The sequence below is a fragment of the Neodiprion fabricii genome, chromosome 6 (assembly GCF_021155785.1).
Source record: "Neodiprion fabricii isolate iyNeoFabr1 chromosome 6, iyNeoFabr1.1, whole genome shotgun sequence".
In the NCBI taxonomy this organism is placed as follows: domain Eukaryota; kingdom Metazoa; phylum Arthropoda; class Insecta; order Hymenoptera; family Diprionidae; genus Neodiprion; species Neodiprion fabricii.
In genome coordinates this window covers 200,810-215,950 of record NC_060244.1, presented here as the reverse complement: position 1 = coordinate 215,950, position 15,141 = coordinate 200,810, and the positions used below count along the sequence as shown (strand labels likewise).

The window sequence follows — 15,141 nt, the reverse complement described above, 5'->3', positions numbered from 1 at the left end:
CTCTCATTCCGCCAGGATCCTTACCCTCCTTACCCTCTTCTCCCTCTTCGCACAACCGTCTTAAACCTCTCGGACCAACACCTGGTCCCCGCGAGTCTTGTATCTTCGCCATCCGTGTGCGTGCGTGCGTGCGTGCGTGTGTGTGTGTGTAAATAATTAAGTAAATAGGTAGGCAGGTGCTCATACACCTTAGACTGGGTGTTTTTGATATAATTTCTCGAGAATTAATCGAGAATTAATCGAGAATTAATCGAGAAATTATATCAATTTATTAAGCTTAATTACTCGGAAGCGGCTTGTCTGACAAAAATCTATAATCAGACCTTTTTTGTAGGGAATTTAATTTTATAAAGGGATAAGTGAACATAAATTTTTTCACTTCAATATTTGAACAGTTCTGACGTAAAACATCAAATTATTACTAAAAATCAAAAATAGCGATGATAGACCTCTTAAAGTTAATATTAAGGGCTTAAAATTTCAAGAAATTTTTTTTTTGCCATACTGAATGATATTCTCAATATATTTAAAAAAAAAAAAAATGGTCAATTTTTTTGGGCCAGTCTAATACACCTACTTTAATTATTATCCGCAAGTATGTAGCGCCTAAGCGCCACGGCCACGTAGAGAGTAGTTATATACTTCTGAGTAAATAATTTATAATATATGTATTTGAACTCCAATACAAATGCAATGCGAGATACGATTTCAGGCGGTTAAAAATTACCTCATATGAATTATTAATAATTGCATGGATCGGTGGTAATTATAGCTTTTTCTTCGACTTAAACATTTTACTTGATCGAAAATTTTTCAATATATTAATTTTTTTGCTAAATAAAGTTACTAATTTTCTTACCAAACTAGAAACTTGGAACATCTTTATATCTAATAATTACGTGCGGCAGACGTGTTGAAAGAATTATTTCATCAAAATATTTTTCTATCTCATTTAAAACTTTGTACATTTACGCTTATAGCCGCACTTATTATAGTGCGTAAAATTCACGGCTGAGTGAAGATGTAGGGATATTGCTTCACGCGGAAATTGAGTGAAAAAAAATTGGAAATAACTCACAGCTGTATGTATTATACAATTGACAGAAAAAAGAAAAAAAAAAAAAATACGCCAAGTTGCGCATTGATATAAGTTTGATCACGTACGAATATATTATATGTCTGATGGAAATATCAGGAGGAACGAAAGAAAAAGAAAGCGAGGCATTTTAACTACAGATGAGACACCGTTATATGTACGTTATATACTACTTATTGTATAGTACATAGGTGGAGCACGGCGAGTAGTAATTGTACAGTGGAGTTTATGGAGTAAGAAGTAAGACGGAGAATGAACAAAAAAGAAACGAAGTAACAGAAACAGAAGAAAAATGAGCGGAGAGAGAAGAAAAGCGACTCAGGTCGCCGCTCTACTTATTATACTGAGGTATACTTATGTGTAGTACCTATGTCATGTAGTCAACTGCACCGAGTTCAGAGATTAATTATTTATCACGTTTCTGCTTTATCTTGTTACATTGAATTTTATATTCTATCTTTCAATACCCTCTCAATAACCTAGGTAAATTTTGCAATCAACTCAAGGTATCTGCTTACCGTTTATAATATTCTCTATGTGACTTGAAATTTTTATTTTCGCTTTGGCCGAGAGGGTTTCTATTCAGCGTAATTTCATATTTTTACATTTCCTTTATTTTTCGTTCATGCTGACAGCTTGATTAATTTATTGTTGCTTTGTTGAACTTTGAGCAAAATTTAATTATCGAGATTGCCGGCCACAGCAATTTGTGCGAGAATTTCGTTCGTTTCGTTTTTACCGAGAACAATGATTGTATTGTATTATAATTTTTATTGATTCGTTAGATTCGCGGCGGCGGCGGATGGATATTCGAATACACTTCGTAGAAATTGTTGGAAAAATCAGTTGAGCCTGAATTTTAAACGTAGAATCGAATGTAACAGTGTAAAAGGTATAAGAATTGTGCATCGAGAAACTTACAGTGAGCGAATGAAAAGACGGCGACGCTCATTCTTCCTATTCTTCGTTCATTTCCAAAGTTTTCGCACATTCCATTTCAAACAACGTTCGGGCCTGTAGACTCGCGATTCTTCATTGTCTTCTTCTCAAGTTACCGTTTTCCTTCGGTATTCAGTGATGCGTATCAAGTCGGCAAAAGAACCCAAGCAGTGCAGCTAGGCATACCAAAACGCGGTGAATTTTTGGATGGCAATCAATTGAATTATCGTTGAAATATCGATTAAATTATTGAAATGCAATATTCAATTGTATCGAATTAGTCGTATTCAAATAGACAAATCAACGATCCTCGAGGGGTTGCCTCGGTTACATTTGATCCTTCGCCTATCAATTCGTCGTGTATCGTTAAATGAAAAAATATAAATACAACGTTTGCGTAGCTCATACAGGGGTATCGATTCTAACTTTGTATTTATAATTATAAGGTAACGAGGCCGATACACCTATAATACTGTTTTAATTAAGCGGTATTCATTCATGCCGCGTTCAAAGTACATATTGTCTAATAATCGATTGATTAAGTAATCAGATTAATTTATTTCCCAAAAATCTACATATACCTATTACGTGTAGTACAGGATGCTTATCATGATCATATTTCACGGCAAATTTAACCGTCGCTATACTATGTTTTTTCTTCTTTTTATATTGGTTCTTTTTTCTTGGTAGTAGTGTACCGTGTAGAAGCAACTTCAGTTGCCAATCGCCATCGGATATTCGGTCCTAATTGAATCCTATTTTTCATCGAATACACATTATCATGATAAGCCTGCGATGTTGTTCCTTCTTCGATTACAGACGGTATCGCGATTACAGGAACAAGCTCGTCGGGATACGATTGCCGTACGATCCGGCTGAAATAGATTTTCATTAAATATCGCGTGACAGTTAAATTTTTCATGTGTTTATTACAGTTGACGGGTCGGTTTCCAATTCAATTTTTTGTTGTAAAATAAAACTTCCGAGTGTTCCGATTGTTCGGCGAAGCATGGTTTTTTTTCTGTATGATTACGCACTTTAATACGCAATTTTAAGTACTAACGTATTTTTTAGTAGAAAATTCGTAGGCACAATAGTCTGTGAAAATCATCCTTCCGCACGAAAGGAAACGATAACAATGCAAATACAATGATAACAATTTTGAATTGTTATTATATCGCGAATTGGATCCGCGATTTTGCATTTACCGTTCGTTTGTATAATACGCAGTGACCGCATGCATGTATATGTATGTGTGCAGAGTTGTCGGCGAAAAAGTACGTTGTTTCATCATCATTATCATCATCGTCATCATCATCATCATCATCATCATCATCATCATCATCATCATCATCATCATCATCATCATCATCATCATCATCATCATCATCAGCATCAGCAGCAGCAGCAGCGGCATCAGCAGGGATTATTTCTACACCTTTAAATCATTTCGAAAATCCGGAATATGGCAGGCACTTGTGAATTGGCAAGGTTCGATTTTCGCCAATCCCCAACTTTTGTAATCACCTTGAAATCTGTCGTGGCGTATTTCTGGTATTGGAGAATTTTCCTCTCGAAATTTCACCGATGAATTCATTGGTGTATACTGTAATTTTCACCTCAATGAAACGAAATGAAAAGAAAAATGTATAACACGATTATGCAAAAAAAAAAATTGCTATATGTTGATTTCACCAAACATGGTGATCGTATATGATTGAAAAAATGTTGAATGGATTCGGAAATAAATGTGCTTTCACTTCCACTTGAGTAATCATAAGCGAATTGTTGTTTCACCCATTTTTTCATCGAATCAAAGAAACAAAAAAACACGTTTCTTTAACAAATCGTTTCTGCACGCGTGACACGTTTCCAGGACGACGGACGATGACGCTGCGTAGGATCTACGTACCAATTCGCAAATTCGCAACGTGAGCATCTATGAGTTGAGCTATATTGATAGATTAATCGTGCGGTGAATCGTGTTGTTATCGAAACGATACGAATCAGTGCATGGCGTATTGTACATTCATACATACATACATACATACATACATACATACATACACACATACATACATACATACATACGTGTAGCATATTATATGTATACGTGGTTGGCAAGATGTATGTACATACGTAGAATCCAATTAACATTCCAGCCTCTTTAAATGCCTACCCCCCCCTACCCCCACCACCACCACCTCACCCATCCACCTACCCACCCTACCCACCTAAGTTATGCGGTATCGGGAAAGCTAATTGCATAGGTGCTTGCTGCATAACCGCCGGACTTTACCTACCGTCTGTACTATCCGCGAAACACGGTTGCATAAAGTGGAGTAAGTGTGAGGTTATCGTACGTACAGCAGCACCGCAGATTGCGTCGACACGCATGCACTGTAGAATCGATGGTTCCGCAGCTTTCCTTCTATTTCGATCTTCTTCTTTTTCTGTTTCTGTCCTGCCGCAGAGAGCAGAGTCGATATTATCCCCAAGTTTTAATTACACCTAATTAAATGGTAGGTATAAGTGTACGACCTCCCTACATGAGGCATGCATTATACATACATAAATTGTTTGTACATTTATGCGGAGGTAAAAGGAAAACTTTTATACAATTTCGGTCTAGCACACTTTCAACATGTGGGGGACATATTTCTCTGTGCGTCGATTCAACACCAAATTTTCACTAATCTATCAGCATTCTTTCACTAATCATCTTTTAGGAGGCACTATTCTTACGTGAAATAGCTTCCTCCTAGTTCAAACTACGAAACGACGAAAGAAAGAAAGAAAGAAAGGCGAGTGGTTGGAAAGTCGCTGCTACTGGCGCCGCTACTACAACCCGCCAAATAAACTTTGAAATATTGTTGGTCTTGGCTGCCGGCGTTACCGTTGACGTGGCTCCCACCTGCACCCGTTCGCTTCTCTTAAATTATACGCGGCCCCGAAATGAAACCGGCCCACGAGCCAACCGTATTACGTATTAAAGTACGAAACGTACGCACCGAGACCCGAACTTACCCAGGAATTTGCAAAGTTGTTACGGTCCGTTCCTCGGCGAATGAAAATATTTCGTCGAGCTTCGTCGGTTTGTTGAATACTCTTATGTTATGATGTTGCATCTAAGGTGCAACGTAGTGCAATTCAGGCTGAGGAGATTGGAGGAAAAAAAGAAGAAAGCTGATTAAATCCAGTCGGTTAATTTATTGCACCGGTAAACATGTCCGGGATTTCTTCTTTTTCTTACACTTCTTTGTACAGGCTATTAAGCGTGTATATAGGCGCTGTTTGTAGAAGACGAACGCCTCTTCTTCGGCGCCTTTTGCTCTTCTCGTTCCTCCACCTTATCAAGAATGAGAGAGTCTGATTAAAACTACAAATCAAGACTTCGGCCGTGGTACGTTTTTCGCTATACTCGTAGAAATCGAGCTGCGCGAGCATCTTGAGTGGTCGAAGGATAAGAAAATGGGGTAAATAAAGAAGAAGGGAGAGCGGACGATGGCCAAAGGAAGAGCGGTATACTTACTTCGGCGTATCTTCCGGGTCCGACAACTTTCCCTCCCCATAGTAGCTTATTGTTAGCACCACAGTGTGAAAGATGCTACTATACATATATGTACCGCAGGCCGAGAAGAATTCTTCGGAGGTATTTCATCCCTCGTGGGACCGGTTGGGAAAAGAAGTGAATATGAAGAACGTCGGACGAAGGACTATGAAGGTTCCGTTTTATTTGTTACACGATCCTACGGCGGCGAAGCGTGTCAGAGGCTCGGAAACGGGAACGGGGTCAGGAGGAATTTGCCATCCCGAAAACCGATCCCAGCTGTATAGCGTATACATGTGATCATGTGTACATCAGGGTGTTTCACGTTTAAAAGTTTAAAATTTTTTTTAAGGGTGCATGCAAAAGCTGCTTGTTTCTAGTCCAAAAAGAAGCCTCCAAAAGACTGTGCACTGTAGTGCCGGTTTTAGGGTGTGCGGAAACGATTTTTCTAAGGAGGTGAAAAATTGATATTACCATCCCTTTAAAGCGTATATTATTTCTCTTATGTTGTATAAAATACTGCATAATGACCCGAAAAAATTATCGAAAGCCCATTACAGAGAATTATCGATATAGAAGGGTCGCAAAAAATGCCGTAATGCATTTCTCTGTAAAATACAAAAGAGATAATATAAGAATGGAAGTAAAATTTTTTTGCGATCCTTCTACATCAGCATTTCTCTGTAATGCGCTTTCGATCATCTTTTTCGGTCATGCCGCATTTTTTTTGCAAAGTATAAAAGAGGTGATACGTGTCAAAGGGGTGTCAATATCGATTTCTCATTTTTTTTTTTTTTTTAATTCTTTTCGCACACACCAGAATTGGTGCTACATTGCTCAGCCTTTTTGAGGTTTCCTTTTGGACCAGAGGCAAGCATTTTTTCCAGCACCCATAAGGAAATGGAATTTTAAAAAAATTTGCCAACACCCTAATATCGCACGCACATGTTATATTACAGCACACTGAAATGAAAAATATTTCTTTCTTTCCTAATTGATTCCGCGTTGAGATCCAATTAATATGCCGTCTATCTGTTCCTGTTTTATTATACCTACCCTTTTGAAATGTTTTCTCGGTCCCTCCCGCGGCACAATACAGTACGAAACTGAATCTTGCAGCCCTCGGGCTCCCTTGCTTATCGCCAATTCGTTCGAACAAGAGGTAGACACAAAAGCGTAACAACGACCGATGGAAGGGCTTTCACCCTCCTAGCTTGCAATCTCCGCCGTTACCCCCACGAGCTGTGCCCTCTGATCCGCGGCTGGACCACGAAAATTAACGGTGTGTTTTCAATTTTGACAAAGAAAAGGGAGGGAGGAAAAAACAAACGAAGAAAGATGTAAAATTGAGAGAGTGGAAAAAAATCAAAGTGAAATACCCGTTCAGAGGAACAATTTAGACGATGATAAATATTCATTGAGCTTTTTTCCCGAATTTTCCGGGTTGGTTATATTATTAGCCACATTTCGGTTTATGATTGGTTGTCGCAGTAGTCGAACATTATACGCATTTCGATGCGATCGATTTTGAAAGAACGTCGTCTTTTTAGGTCGAAGCGACGAATCGCGATTGAAAAAGCTGTACGTACATTGTTACAGTTTACTCTTTTGAAATTTTCAATTTATCGACGTATTTCAAGATTATCGTAACGTAGGTTTAAAACAAACTGATTGTAAGCGAGAACACAAGGCTTAGGCTAATTGTAAGGTGAATTTCAGACTGTTAAGACTGTTTTAAAATACATTCAGAATAAGTTACACAGGTGAGTGACGTGCTGTAAGGAATATGCTTTATACTTTATATTTATCTCAACAGTTCGTGTTGGTTTTTAAGGAATTTCGTCACGCTTGCCGAAGCGGAAAAATTTCGTGCCCACTTTCAGATTTTACTTATGGTATACGTATATATGTTGTGAGGATAATATGAGAATTTTAATTAACGAGATAAAGCTGACGTTAAACGGTATCACCCTTGCCTTAGCTGCGGCTGCAACCCTATCTCTCTCTTTCTCTTCCTCTTTCTCTTTCTCTTTCTCTTGCGTGCCTCAGAAAATACCACTGGTCACAGGGCATTGCTACAATTAATTATGCACGCTGCTGTCCGCCATTAGGGATCAGATCAGGTCAGGTTCGTTCAAGTTGGGCTCCGTTCTTGATAGCGCCAAGTTCTTTTCAGGTTTATTACAAGCGAAAGAGTAATAACGGACCGTTTTCGTTGCATACAATTATACATATTAAGGTGTCCACTATTTTGGACTTTTCCGAAATTTGACTACGAGGCCCTCTCAGATTGATTCCAAGTAAATTAATAATCTCCTTCAAAGCACAGAACTCTATCTAAACCCTAAACCCTCGCGCAAGCGGGCAGCCTAGTCAAATTTCGACAAAGTCCGAAATGAAAACCTTTCTAATACGTATACATATAGAAATAATCATATACGCGCCGAAATAGCTAAGTTAAGTATATATACTTTTCCTTCGCTCCGTATGATCCAAAAATTGTTGAAATTAAAAAAAAAAAAAAAAAAAAAAAAAACAGCGGAGCAGAAACGATGACCGAAACAATTCGATAATAGTACGCTTTGAGACGGCTGTGCATATCGCCACTTGCATGTAACGTGTGTTCTGTTTGTAGAAGTGTTAGATATGTACGTACGTAATATAAGAGGAGGGGCACTTAAAAGGCATGTTACATACCCATCATGTGTATGCGTGTATGTATGTATGTATGTATGTATGTATGTATGTATGTATGTATGTATGTATGTATGTATGTATGTATGTATGTATGTATGTATGTATGTATGTATGTATACTACATGGGCGTCGTCGCTCGGCGAGAGACGCGTTGCGTGACTATACGGTAATACCTTATTTATACCTTATACCTAGGAGGACTGTAATACGCTCAAAGAAGAGAAGGAGCCAGTCCACATCCGGCTATAAGTTATACACGATACTATATTTACACATACCTTATAACCACCTAACCTCTCTTATGTACATGGATATTCACTCGGTATACTTACATGTAAAACGCTGTCGATGCACCCCCCCCCCCCCCCCCCCCCCCCCTCTCACCTCTGGTAGGTACGAGAAAATACATGTGGTCAGATTTTCCTTCTCCCACCCTTTCTCGTCTTACTCAATCAATTCTTTCCAAATTGTCATTTTCTTCGCCTCTCTTTTAATTTCCCTTCTCCGTAACGTGTGCATTTGCGTAGTAGTGCGATGGAGATACGCGTTCGCACGTCTCTAACATTATATCACAGTTGACACCGTGCAACAGAGTCAAAGAACTTTTTGCAATCGCCTAGATGGTTCACATGATTTTCATTTTCTAGGAAAGATTTGCTTTTTCTTTCATTCACATTCGTTTTGAAATGCCAGTATTTACAATTTTACGAGAATCGTATTGTCACGAATGTCAAGTGGAAAACTGATTTTTTGCTGTATATTGAGTAGAGACAGTTGCAATGAGTCAAAATCGATGTAAGTACCTGTACGTATACGATAATCTGGAGTAAAAAAAAAATTGAAAGAGTCTGAAATATTTTTGGAAAAACTAATTTCTTGTAAAACGCTTATGCGATTATTTGGTAAATTCTTCAGTACGACTCTTTCATACTTCGTATTCTCAGTCGAAACAATGCGACGGTTTTTTTTTGTCGGCAATTATAGACCTCAAGAACTGTTTATCGAATCTCTTTTTGGGATATATCGACGCTTACATTCATTATTTAGTAACCTGCCACGCGTACACTGACATTTTGATCAATGCAAAATTGTGCCGCGCGTTTTTCCAAAGTACCGCACTTGTTCCATACTAGAGCAAATTCGGACACATTATTTTCTTCAGGTATAAGTGATTCTACCAACGCATTTTTATGAAATTATTTTTCGGAATTTATTTATACGAATTTTATTCGACTTTTTATTTAATTCAACCATTTTATTTCTATGGTTATTGGAATTGTGGGCTACTGAATATTCTAATAGGTATGCTCAATAATATTAAATAGAAAAACGTTAATTTATTCCGAGTTTTACATGTTCCTCGTTTATTTTTAAAATAAATTACTATTACTTCTATAGTAGAACACGATACTTCGAATCCCGTATCCTTACGAATAGATCGGAAAAATAGTTACTTTCAATGGTAGAATATTTTTCATTTCCCAACGACACCGCATCTATTTGAAGAATTTTCACTAAAGCCGGAAAGTTGTCTTTTTTTTTTGGCTTTCGTAACGTACCCTACAGCTGTCACCACTTTACACATTATAAATGCAAAAAATGGCAATGTCCGAATGTGCCCCACTCTCCCCTAAAGTGAATTTAATATTTTTTTATTTTTTTCTGTCTCACGTATCTCCATCGAATATGTGGCGAAACTTGTTTTTTCTTCATCTTGAATAGCTGCAAAGTGATTCCTCGAAAATCGACTCGTCTGACTTTCTTTCTGTTCATTGGAAAGTATTTTACATTTGCCGTTTTTTTCTACACGTTCGTTTTTTTTTTTTTTTTTTTTTATTTCTTCTTATTTCTTCTTACCTGATGTGAAACTAAAAACTGAGAGGCGGAGGAGTCGAGAAGGACGATGGTAAGGGGGTAGCGGAGGGTGAGGGTGAAAATCAATCAGTGATGAAATTCTAAATAGATGTGTACGTATGTATATCAACTCTACATATACGTATATTGGTATGTATATTGTAATACATAGTTGGGGATCGATGAATAAAATAAGGGTTGACATTTCAGAAACGTTACGGTATATGCCTGCATAATAGGTACATATATAGGAGTCGTAGCCACTGCTTTTCTTATCATTATTATTCCTTGCGAATCTGTCAGCTGCGCAAGTCAGCCGTCCAGCTGGACTGGCTCGTGTCGAAGACAGGCGTAGGAAGAGAAGTTAAGCATGAGAGTGAGAATGAACAAAAATTGAGAAGAAGAAGAAGAAGAAGAAGAAGAAGAAGAAGAAGCAGAAAAAGCAGAACGAAGTTTGCTAAGAACTCGCGGCGTGACGCCCTCGTCAGGAAAATCATACCTTATGTATACCTTAGGTATACATATTGCATGCAATCGCAATTTTATTCAAAACCCGCCAAGTATCGCATAACGCTCCCTTTCGCATTTTCCTCTTTTTTCTTCCCTTTCTTCCTTCCCCCCTTCCTTTCCTTTGGCCCTTTCGTAACCCCCGGAGGGATTTATTTATCCCATCATCGATGCGAGGAGAGATTCAATTTCTTTTTTCCACTATCACGCATGTGCACACTTTCAGTAGCCGAGGAGGTAAAGAAGTATGGGTGTCGCGATACGCAGGTTCGCTTGTACTTACACACCGTCTGCCAGACTTGTTCTCTCTCGCCTGCAGAGGTGTGTACGTGTGTGTCTACAGAATATTTGAAAGAGGATAAAAAATACCCGCCAACACACTGTGCAGCTGAATGTTTTCTTCTACTCCGAATTCGCTTTTGTCTTACTGTATGCCCACGAACGCCGCCGTATGATGTTTGCTTGAAAAAAAAGGAGAAGGCGACAGGGCGTTGAGAATGAGAAGTAACACTAAGGCCGAATGAATGAAAATAAAAAGCATAAACAAATAAAAAAAGAATAAAAAGACTGAACAGCGAAAGAGATGGTATCAAAATTTGGGCTGCGTGGGTGGCGTACGAGGCACTTCTGCAGACTGCCGACGATTGATTCTCTCCATCTCGTCACGAAATTGAATTTTTATAACCCCTTTTTTTCATCACCATTTAACCTCAAGCCCGACGTTCAAGCGTCGGGCTTACCGAGCTACTGCTGCTGCATGCCGGATGCTCGGCTTTACAATTGAATTCGAGAACCGTTCGAGATCTATCTCTAACGTTTAATGTTGACGAGTGCGTGCTGAAACCGACGTGGCACAGAATAAAACCAAGTCATACAAAACACTCGATTATTTATATACAAGTTGATGGTGTTTTTTGCTTTATTTTTTTGTTTTCGCCTTTTTCCAAACGCTCTGCGACTGCAGTTTCAGCCTTCTCATAGTGAGATTATTCGGCATAACATGTGATGAAAGAGAGTAGCAAAATAGATTTGGATTAAATTAGCTTCGTATAACAGTCGAACGGATTTTTCTTACGCAAGCAAATTGCAATGTGGAAAAGAATGACCAATTACGTATATACCGCTTGTAATGCACTTATTATACATATCAAGTAAATTTATAAGGTAAACAATTTTACTTTAGCTCTAGTATGTACGTATGATATGTTTCAAATGATGGTAGACACTGTTTTTAACTATTCCTTTCCTCTTTCAATTGTTTCAGCTGACAAACGCTGACGTGAGTACTGACAAACGCTTCTTTGGCTTTCTTACTCGGAATCAACAACGTGTTCAATATTGGGCCAACATTCTCTGTATTAACCGTCAATTGATCGCTGTGTAAGTATACCGTATGGTAAATAAAATAGCTGAGAGATGAAAAGAAAAATGGAAAAGAATTTTTTCCGTTCATTAATGACTAACCGATTTTTTCATTCGTTGAAAAATTACAACGTCGTCGACTCTCGAGATATCGTTGCTATTATTTTTTTCACCGAGGGTGGTATACAGAGAATAACAATTCTTGATACTCGTTCAATAATACTGTAGGAGATTCTGTTAACTGGACTCAAACTGCGTTGTGACGCGTCGCGTCGGTTCGCGGATTGGTATTTTTTCACATCCCCGACGACCATCTCGTTGACCACTCGAGCTTTTTGGTGTAGATTCGAAATAGCGCGTGTACAATACAACCATATACAGGGCTAAGACTAAGCGGCAGCGGGTGCCCCCGTAAAAATTGAAATTTTACCCGGGTTATCGACCCCTTGGCCAGTCTGCGTGCAGCAACGACGGCGATACCGTTGGCTGCATACGCGCGTTACACATCTTCGTCGGGAATCAAACTGCAGCCCGCTGCCGCGGTGTTGTGTTTAGGCTGGAAATACACCGACAAACGGTCGTCTTCGTCGGAAACTGATATTTCTGTGGATGCCTGCGCGTGGAACGAACCATTCGGAACGGAAACTTTTCTTTCCGAAATTTTGTTTATTTAATACAACGTGCTCGAAGTATACAATACCTAGGTACGAAATGTATCCACGGAGTTTTCCCTTTTTCTCGGCCATGACTGTCAGCTTGCCCATCACGGTGCGCTTTTACAGCTACTAAAACGTCAAATTTATGTCCGTTGTCTATTTTTCTTTCCCCGCAGGCTATACTTTCTCACTTTCTATCAATATTCTCCTCTTACGTCCAGGTCGACTGACAATCTGTATTTCTCGAATTAGCCTCATTTCAACATACCCACAAATATTCAATTCATACTAACTTCGGTCGTTTGTACAGATTGATGATCTATTGGATTTTATTATAGCTGCGGATGCAATTACGAGAATCGGGAGACTCCGTTGAAATTTTTTACAACTTTTCCTTATTTCGATTTCACAAATAGTTTTTCCCATTAGCTGAATTTGTTAAAAAAATAATGTGCGTATGTTTTATTACTTGGAAGAAAATGAATAATATAATAATATGACTCGACGGTGACTGTAGAAATTAGTCGACACTTTGATATTACATTTATTCAATCAGTCATTTACGATCAACTCATCGTCATTGTAACATTGAAAGCCTGGAAAATGTTTCGCGGAAACCTGGAAACATTCTTCACACTTCGAGCAATAACATTGTTACTCAAGACGCCGGTGCAGGACGGCGTTATCGATTATTATCAAAACCTATCGATAACGAATTTATCGGGAATTGATACGTATCTGTAATGTGTACTTACGTGTAACAAACGAGTCGTGGGAGGCTTCCATAATCATGGCGTAGTTTGCAGCTTACAATTAGTCTGACCGAACTTACCGTGAGATTCGGTCTTCCTCTCGCGCGAACATTCATCATCGTTAACACGTATCCGTATGGCGTATTCTAACATCGCTGTAGGTATTCGCCACAATGCCTTTACCTCGTTTCGCTTCGTTTCGTTTCATTCTCGTTCGTCCGTTCCTCCTGACGATGATGATGATGATGATGATGCTAATGGCCGGCTTCTGCTATTTCTGCTACGATTTTCGCGTTTGTACCTCTGATAGGCGGCGTACGGTTTAATTACGTTTTTCGACACCTTTATACGTCGTACCGAATTACACATGCATTGTTTTCCCAATTAGACAGGGTCCGAATCGGTGGTACTGGATGCTGAATTTAAGGGAAGGCGAAAATTTTCCCGATGTCTGTTTTTTTTCCTCCATCAATTTCAATTCTCGGCATTTCGTAGAGAGATCTCGTCGTCTGTTTGGGCGGCCGGTTATCAATTTTAATGCCATTGCCACACGGTAAAATTCAAGTCGCCTTACTACGTTTCGTCGTAACCAAACGAACCGCAACGAAGTTGCAAAATTTGACAAGACAATTTCGCTTTAAACGGCACGTGAAACATACATATACGTATAATGTTGAATTCAACAGGAATCATATGGAAACTTGTTAATTTTTGTCATTAAGAAGTTTATTAAGAGTGGTTACAATTATACATATATACGTATATAATCATGTCTGCCTTGCAGTGAAGGAATTTTAATTAGCCTTACGCGTTTGTTCTACCCACGTTAATGTACGCTTTCAAATTATATGTAGAATACGTACATTCGTAATTTGAATCGTTATTATCCGGGGTTGTAGTCTAACCTCTCGTATCTGATGCAACTTGGCTTTGTAGCTTTAGGTGTATGACTGAATTATATACTGCTGTTGCTGCTGCTGTTTGGTACTGCAGTTGTATCGCGTTTGATGAAGCAATATAATACATACCTTGTACACATGTATATCTCGCATCTTGTTACATTATATCAGGAAATTCTCACAACGTTTGCATTCTTCTCGATTCCCATTTAAGAACAGAGCTCAAATTATAAACTTGCAAATATTACTTGAGAAATTACAACCGTTTCATCGCGGTATTATATAGATGTACATCGATGGAAATAGGTTATTGAATAAAATCCGGGTTCTTCTACTACATTTTGTTACGATTACGTAACGATTTTCGGAGTCATTATGTCTCTGTAACTGATTTGTTGATAGTGAGTTTATACCTGCGAGGCATGTGCATATTGCATACAATACAACGTGCAGTTGATATGATAAAGTGTAATTAAAGTCGGTTAAGAATACTCGGAATAACTTGTCACAGTAACACGTCACTGCTCTATACATATAATATGTTCAATATAAAATATCTGGTATATGTATAAGTAGAATATAATCTGATACACATATATATTCTACTATACGTCGTACATGTACGTACAATTATACACAAACAATATATACAGTATATGTAGATAATAGATAATAGATATAATGTTTCTAGAAGTGTGTCAATTTCTCGTTATAACAGGTATGTACAAGGTGTAGGTAAGCATGGGTGTATACAACACAGGCAACACACGGCGCGCGGTGGCAACGTCTGTAAATCACCGCGCGCGATTCGCCAGATGAGATAAGGGAC

The 15,141-nt window shown here is 38.5% G+C and overlaps 1 protein-coding gene across 7 annotated transcripts in view; it reads left to right on the top strand.

The window, feature by feature from the left end:
- Nucleotides 1–15,141, top strand: part of LOC124185887 (fat-like cadherin-related tumor suppressor homolog) — a 223,420-nt gene that overhangs the window by 20,049 nt on the left and 188,230 nt on the right. For 6 of the 7 annotated variants that reach the window (XM_046577122.1, XM_046577121.1, XM_046577124.1 and 3 more), the window contains exon 2: nucleotides 11,908–11,922. The gene's annotated coding sequence lies outside the window, so the exon portion shown is untranslated. Of the gene's footprint in view, nucleotides 1–11,907; nucleotides 12,024–15,141 lie in introns of all 7 variants that reach the window. The other variant, XM_046577118.1, reaches the window with a different exon arrangement.